This window comes from Rattus norvegicus, chromosome X, assembly GCF_021556685.1.
Source record: "Rattus norvegicus strain SHRSP/BbbUtx chromosome X, alternate assembly SHRSP_T2T, whole genome shotgun sequence".
Taxonomy (NCBI): Eukaryota; Metazoa; Chordata; class Mammalia; order Rodentia; family Muridae; genus Rattus; species Rattus norvegicus.
This window is the reverse complement of record NC_141554.1, coordinates 132,786,784-132,794,199: the sequence shown is the minus strand read 5'-3', so window position 1 is coordinate 132,794,199 and position 7,416 is coordinate 132,786,784.

The window sequence follows — 7,416 nt, the reverse complement described above, 5'->3', positions numbered from 1 at the left end:
ACTTGCATGATAGTTGCTACATACACACACAAGTCTGTTTGTGTTTTTCTAGACTTCAGTGCCTAAATAGTTATTCAATATGTTGTCATATTCAAATGAAGAGGAAGAAATAGAAGGAGTGGTAAAAACATCTACAAAGGAATCGGGATTTGGGATAGGAAGGTTAAAGCTTCAGAAGCTAGAGGAAAAGAATGTAAAGAATGACGTTGAAGCTCTGACGTACTATAGTCTTACTGAAGTGTAATTTTTAAATCCCAAAATGTAATATGTGACCAGCTATTTCATTAAACAAATTAAATAAGTACAACACTTAACTAATTTATTTATATTCAAGAAATTTGTCAAGTGTTTGAAACATTTTAAATATGGTAATAAAAGTTTATTTTTGTAGTATTTGGAAGAAAAACTTAAATTGATAAAATTTTAAATTATGGAATATTTTTAAAGAATCAATGCTAAGCTTTCATGTAGTGAATTTCATTTAAAATCTTCTTCTGGGGGTTGGGGATTTAGCTCAGTGGTAGAGCGCTTGCCTAGGAAGCACAAGACCCTGGGTTCGGTCCCCAGCTCCAGAAAAAAAAAAAGAACCTAAAATCTTCTTCTGAAACAAGGAATCATTTTTAAATGACCAGTTTTGGGGACATTATAAAAAGAATCATTTCAAAATACATTATATCAGACATTTATACAAAAATTAATATTAGGAAATAATTGTCAGATTATTTTCATATAAAAAGTGGTTTAAACACTCACACAGTAAAATTTGCAAAAAATTATAATATATATTATATGTATATATTATACATATATACATATAATACATATTATATATATACACAATCCCTGTCCTCTTCAATACATGATCTACCTAAAGGTAATGACTTGAAGTAACTTCTTTTAAGATTTTTATATAAGTTTTTGAGAATTTCATATATGAACATTAAATTTTTATCATTCCCATACTCCCCTCTCCACAAAAAACTCCTTTGTCCCCTATTCAAAAGCCATGATACCATCTGATGATGGATGAGCATAGCACTGCTCTACTATGTTCCCTTAGCACTGAAGTACTGTTTAATTTTCCTCTAGGTCCCTGGCCTATTGAGAGTCTCAGATTCTTGGGACCCTATTAGTGTCTGATATATGTTCTTAAATAAACTCATGGAGGAGTCCTTAAGTCAATTCAGATATTGATTGTTTACTCTCACAAGCTTCTGTCAATATTGTAATGCATATCTCGCAGGCAAGTCATTCTTCTAGATGGAGTGTTATGTAGCTCAGTTAGTATTTACATTTCTCAATCAGTACCATATACAATACATTCTAATACTAGAGTCCATAGATGTAGAGGCTCTAGGGAGGCACTAATATAAGACCTCTTGTTCAATGAGTTGTGTAGATGTTATCTTCAGCAATAGAGAATTACAGTCTTCTGCTGGAGGCCTACATAAGAGCAATATTGAATAGGAAGGGTTTGTTCTTTGCTTGCATTTCACTTGCCAGCACTTCTCTTGTAATCTACTTCTTCAGAATTCCAGCTTATACAAATGACCAGCTGAAGTACCCAGCCTCTTGGGACAAAGCAAGTATACTCTTAGTCTCCCCATCACAGCTTCTCATCATTGTGTCAGTTGGACTGCAGACTGTATCTCATTAAAATAATTTCCCTTAACATATACAGATATTCCATACACTTTGTGACCCTGACTAATACACTTGCTTATCAATGGTTAGTAGTTGACATCTACATATAAGTGAACACATACTATATTTATCATTCTGTTTCCAAGTTACCTCACTCTAAATAATTTTTCTCGGCATGTCAATTTATCTGATAGTTCCATGACTTTATATTTTTAGCAGAATAGTAATATTCTACTTTATAAATATATCATATTTTCTTACCCATTCATCATTTGATGGAAACATAAGTTGTTTCCAATTTCTGGCTATTATGGATAAAGCAGCAATAACCATGTTTAAGCAGGTGTCTTTGTGATAGGATCAAGTGTTTTGTGGGTATATTCTCCAAAATGGTCTAGCTGAATCTTGAAGCATAGCTATTACCAACTTCTTGAGGAACCACCACACTGATTTCCATAGTGGCTGAACGAGTTTGCATTTCTTTTTTTTTATATCTTTTTTTTTATTAACTTAAGTATTTCTTATATACATTTCGAGTGTTATTCCCTTTCCCGGTTTCCGGGCAAACATCCCCCTCCCCCCTCCCCTTCCTTATGGGTGTTCCCCTCCCAACCCTCCCCCCATTGCCGCCCTCCCCCCATAGACTAGTTCACTGGGGGTTCACTCTTAGCAGGACCCAGGGCTTCCCCTTCCACTGGTGCTCCCACTAGGATATTCATTGCTACCTATGGGGTCAGAGTCCAGGGTCAGTCCATGTATAGTCTTTAGGTAGTGGCTTAGTCCCTGGAAGCTCTGGTTGCTTGGCATTGTTGTACTTTTGGGGTCTCGAGCCCCATCAAGCTCTTTCAGTTCTTTCTCTGATTCCTTCAATAGGGGACCTATTTTCAGTTCAGTGGTTTGCTGCTGGCATTCGCCTCTGTATTTGCTGTATTCTGGCTGTGTCTCTCAGGAGCGATCTACATCCGGCTCCTGTCGGTCTGCACTTCTTTGCTTCATCCATCTTGTCTAATTGGGTGGCTGTATATGTATGGGCCACATGTGGGGCAGGCTCTGAATGGGTGTTCCTTCAGTCTCTGTTTTAATCTTTGCCTCTCCCTTCCCTGCCAAGGGTATTCTTTTTCCTCATTTAAAGAAGGAGTAAAGCATTCACATTTTGATCATCCGTCTTGAGTTTCGTTTGTTCTAGGGATCTAGGGTAATTCAAGCATTTGGGCTAATAGCCACTTATCAATGAGTGCATACCATGTATGTCTTTCTGTGATTGGGTTAGCTCACTCAGGATGATATTTTCCAGTTCCAACCATTTGCCTACGAATTTCATAAACTCGTTGTTTTTGATAGCTGAGTAATATTCCATTGTGTAGATGTACCACATTTTCTGTATCCATTCCTCTGTTGAAGGGCATCTGGGTTCTTTCCATTTTCTGGCTATTATAAATAAGGCTGCGATGAACATAGTGGAGCACGTGACTCTTTTATATGTTGAGGCATCTTTTGGGTATATGCCCAAGAGAGGTATAGCTGGATCCTCAGGCAGTTCAATGTCCAATTTTCTGAGGAACCGCCAGACTGATTTCCAGAATGGTTTTACCAGTCTACAATCCCACCAACAATGGAGGAGTGTTCCTCTTTCTCCACATCCTCGCCAGCATGTGCTGTCACCTGAGTTTTTGATCTTAGCCAATCGCACTGGTGTGAGGTGAAATCTCAGGGTTGTTTTGATTTGCGTTTCCCTTATGACTAAAGATGTTGAACATTTCTTTAGGTGTTTCTCAGCCATTCGGCATTCCTCAGCTGTGAATTCTTTGTTTAGCTCTGAACCCCATTTTTTAATAGGGTTATTTGTTTCCCTGCGGTCTAACTTCTTGAGTTCTTTGTATATTTTGGATATAAGGCCTCTATCTGTTGTAGGATTGGTAAAGATCTTTTCCCAATCTGTTGGTTGCCGTTTTCTCCTAACCACAGTGTCCTTTTCCTTACAGAAGCTTTGCAGTTTTATGAGATCCCATTTGTCGATTCTTGATCTTAGAGCATATGCCATTGGTGTTTTGTTCAGGAAATTTTTTCCAGTGCCCATGTGTTTCAGATGCTTCCCTAGTTTTTCTTTTATTAGTTTGAGTGTGTCTGGTCTGATGTGGAGGTCCTTGATCCACTTGGACTTAAGCTTTGTACAGGGTGATAAGCATGGATCGATCTGCATTCTTCTACATGTTGCCCTCCAGTTGAACCAGCACCATTTGCTGAAAATGCTATCTTTTTTCTATTGGATGGTTTTGGCTCCTTTGTGAAAAAACAAGTGAACATAGGTGTGTGGGTTCATATCTGGGTCTTCAATTCTATTCCATTGGTCTATCTGTCTGTCTCTGTACCAATACCACGCAGTTTTTATCACTATTGCTCTGTAATACTGCTTGAGTTCAGGGATAGTGATTCCCCCTGAAGTCCTTTTATTGTTGAGGATAGCTTTAGCTATCCTGGGTTTTTTGTTATTCCAGATGAATTTGCAAATTGTTCTGTCTAACTCTTTGAAGAATTGGATTGGTATTTTGATGAGGATTGCATTGAATCTGTAGATTGCTTTTGGTAAAATGGCCATTTTTACTATATTAATCCTGCCAATCCATGAGCATGGGAGATCTTTCCATCTTCTGAGGTCTTCTTCAATTTCTTTCCTCAGTGTCTTGAAGTTCTTATTGTACAGATCTTTTACTTGCTTGGTTAAAGTCACAACGAGGTACTTTATATTATTTGGGTCAATTATGAAGGGTGTCGTTTCCCTAATTTCTTTCTCGGCTTGTTTCTCTTTTGTATAGAGGAAGGCAACTGATTTATTTGAGTTAATTTTATACCCAGCCACTTTGCTGAAGTTGTTTATCAGCTTTAGTAGTTCTCTGGTGGAACTTTTGGGATCACTTAAATATACTATCATGTCATCTGCAAATAGTGATATTTTGACCTCTTCTTTTCCGATCTGTATCCCTTTGATCTCCTTTTGTTGTCTGATTGCTCTGGCTAGAACTTCAAGAACTATATTGAATAAGTAGGGAGAGAGTGGGCAGCCTTGTCTAGTCCCTGATTTTAGTGGGATTGCTTCAAGTTTCTCTCCATTTAGTTTAATGTTAGCAACTGGTTTGCTGTATATGGCTTTTACTATGTTTAGGTATGGGCCTTGAATTCCTATTCTTTCCAGGACTTTTATCATGAAGGGGTGTTGAATTTTGTCAAATGCTTTCTCAGCATCTAATGAAATGATCATGTGGTTCTGTTCTTTCAGTTTGTTTATATAATGAATCACGTTGATGGTTTTCCGTATATTAAACCATCCCTGCATGCCTGGGATGAAGCCTACTTGATCATGATGGATGATTGTTTTGATGTGCTCTTGAATTCGGTTTGCCAGAATTTTATTGAGTATTTTTGCGTCGATATTCATAAGGGAAATTGGTCTGAAGTTCTCTTTCTTTGTTGTGTCTTTGTGTGGTTTAGGTATAAGAGTAATTGTGGCTTCGTAGAAGGAATTCGGTAGGGCTCCATCTGTTTCAATTTTGTGGAATAGTTTGGATAATATTGGTACGAGGTCTTCTATGAAGGTTTGATAGAATTCTGCACTAAACCCGTCTGGACCTGGGCTCTTTTTGGTTGGGAGACCTTTAATGACTGCTTCTATTTCCTTAGGAGTTATGGGGTTATTTATCTGGTTTATCTGTTCCTGATTTAACTTCGGTACCTGGTATCTGTCTAGGAAATTGTCCATTTCCTGAAGATTTTCATATTTTGTTGAATATAGGTTTTTATAGTAAGATCTGATGATTTTTTGAATTTCCTCCGAATCTGTAGTTATGTCTCCCTTTTCATTTCTGATTTTGTTAATGTGGACACACTCTCTGTGTCCTCTCGTTAGTCTGGCTAAGGGTTTATCTATCTTGTTGTTTTTCTCAAAGAACCAACTTTTGGTTCTGTTGATTCTTTCTATGGTCCTTTTTGTTTCTACTTGGTTGATTTCAGCTCTGAGTTTGATTATTTCCTGCCTTCTACTCCTCCTGGGTGTATTTGCTTCTTTTTGTTCTAGAGCTTTTAGGTGTGCTGTCAAGCTGCTGACATATGCTCTTTCCTGTTTCTTTCTGCAGGCACTCAGCGCTATGAGTTTTCCTCTTAGCACAGCTTTCATTGTGTCCCATAAATTTGAGTATGTTGTATCTTCATTTTCATTAAATTCTAAAAAGTTTTTAATTTCTTTCTTTATTTCTTCCTTGACCAGGTTATCATTGAGTAGAGCATTGTACAATTTCCACGTATATGTGGGCATTCTTCCCTTATTGTTATTGAAGACCAGTTTTAGGCCGTGGTGGTCCGATAGTACGCATGGGATTATTTCTATCTTTCTGTACCTGTTGAGGCCCGTTTTTTTGACCAATTATATGGTCAATTTTGGAGAAAGTACCATGAGGAGCTTAGAAGAAGGTATATCCTTTTGCTTTAGCATAGAATGTTCTATAAATATCCATTAAGTCCATTTGGCTCATGACTTCTCTTAGTCTGTCGACATCACTGTTTAATTTCTGTTTCTATGATCTGTCCATTGATGAGAGTGGGGTGTTGAAATCTCCCACTATTATTGTGTGAGGTGCAATGTGTGTTTTGAGCTTTAATAAGGTTTCTTTTATGTATGTAGGTGCCCTTGTATTTGGGGCATAGATATTTAGTATTGAGAGTTCATCTTGGTGGATTTTTCCTTTGATGAATATGAAGTGTCCTTCCTTATCTTTTTTGATGACTTTTAATTGAAAATTGATTTTATTTGATATTAGAATGGCTACTCCAGCTTGCTTCTTCTGACCATTTGCTTGGAAAGTTGTTTTCCAGCCTTTCACTCTGAGGTAGTGTCTGTCTTTGTCTCTGAGGTGTGTTTCCTGTAGGCAGCAGAATGAAGGGTCCTCGTTGCGTATCTAGTTTGTTAATCTATGTCTTTTTATTGGGGAGTTGAGGCCATTGATATTGAGATATATTAAGGAATAGTGATTATTGCTTCCCGTTATATTCATGTCTGGATTGAGGTTATGTTTGTGTGCTTTCATTCTCTTTGTTTTGTTGCCAAGACGATTAGTTTCTTGCTTCTTCTAGGGTATAGCTTGCCTCCTTATGTTGGGCTTTACCATTTATTATCCTTTGTAGTGCTGGATTTGTAGAAAGATATTGTGTAAATTTGGTTTTGTCATGGAATATCTTGGTTTCTCCATCAATGTTAATTGAGAGTTTTGCTGGATACAGTAACCTGGGCTGGCATTTGTGTTCTCTTAGTGTCTGTATAACATCAGTCCAGGATCTTCTGGCCTTCATAGTTTCTGGCGAGAAGTCTGGTGTGATTCTGATAGGTCTCCCTTTATATGTTACTTGACCTTTTTCCCTTACTACTTTTAATATTCTTTCTTTATTTTGTGCGTTTGGTGTTTTGACTATTATGTGACGGGAGGTGTTTCTTTTCTGGTCCAATCTATTTGGAGTTCTGTAGGCTTCTTGTATGCCTATGGGTATCTCTTTTTTTAGGTTAGGGAAGTTTTCTTCTATGATTTTGTTGAAGATATTTACTGGTCCTTTGAGCTGGGAGTCTTCACTCTCTTCTATACCTATTATCCTTAGGTTTGATCTTCTCATTGAGTCCTGGATTTCCTGTATGTTTTGGACCAGTAGCTTTTTCTGCTTTACATTATGTTTGACAGTTGAGTCAATGATTTCTATGGAATCTTCTGCTCCTGAGATTCTCTCTTCCATCTC